The sequence below is a fragment of the Plasmodium inui genome (genome assembly GCF_000524495.1).
Source record: "Plasmodium inui San Antonio 1 unplaced genomic scaffold supercont1.20, whole genome shotgun sequence".
Classification (NCBI taxonomy): domain Eukaryota; phylum Apicomplexa; class Aconoidasida; order Haemosporida; family Plasmodiidae; genus Plasmodium; species Plasmodium inui.
The window spans coordinates 315,767-316,325 of NW_008481854.1; positions in this window are offsets into that span (position 1 = coordinate 315,767).

Consider the following 559-nt stretch of genomic DNA (forward strand, 5'->3'; position numbering starts at 1 on the left):
CAAAGCAGCCGTGTCGCCCACAGGTGGAGCACACCAGATGGACTAGATGATGAAGATTCCAATTGCCGATGATGACCAATGTTTGACGTACGATGGGGAAAAAAAAAAAAAAAAAAGATACAACAGCTTTGGGAGACGCTACAAATTGTGCAGAATTGTTGTCGTTCGGGGGGAGGGGCCTCTCCTTTCAAATGTTCCTTTTTGTTTCTCCCCCTTTTTCTGTTCGCACCTGAATGTTCATCGTCCAGTGCTAATTTAATTCCATCACCGCGTCGCCTCTTTGTTTTTTCTGTTTATTTTCCAGCTGATGCGTAGTCGGCCGCAAACATTGGCTGATCTATTGGTGGGTGCCCAATCGGAGAAAGAAATCGCATCCGCGACTGGTCGATCTTTCCTCGCGAGGTGTTACCTAAGGAAAAGTATGTGATTTGATTTTAGTTATTCATATGTGAAATGTTCTCTACATGGTTATTGATCGATCATGTGAACCGCCTCGCTTAATATTTTTTTCATCTTTTTTTTTCTCCTCTTTTTTGTACTTTTTTTTTCTTCACTTTTT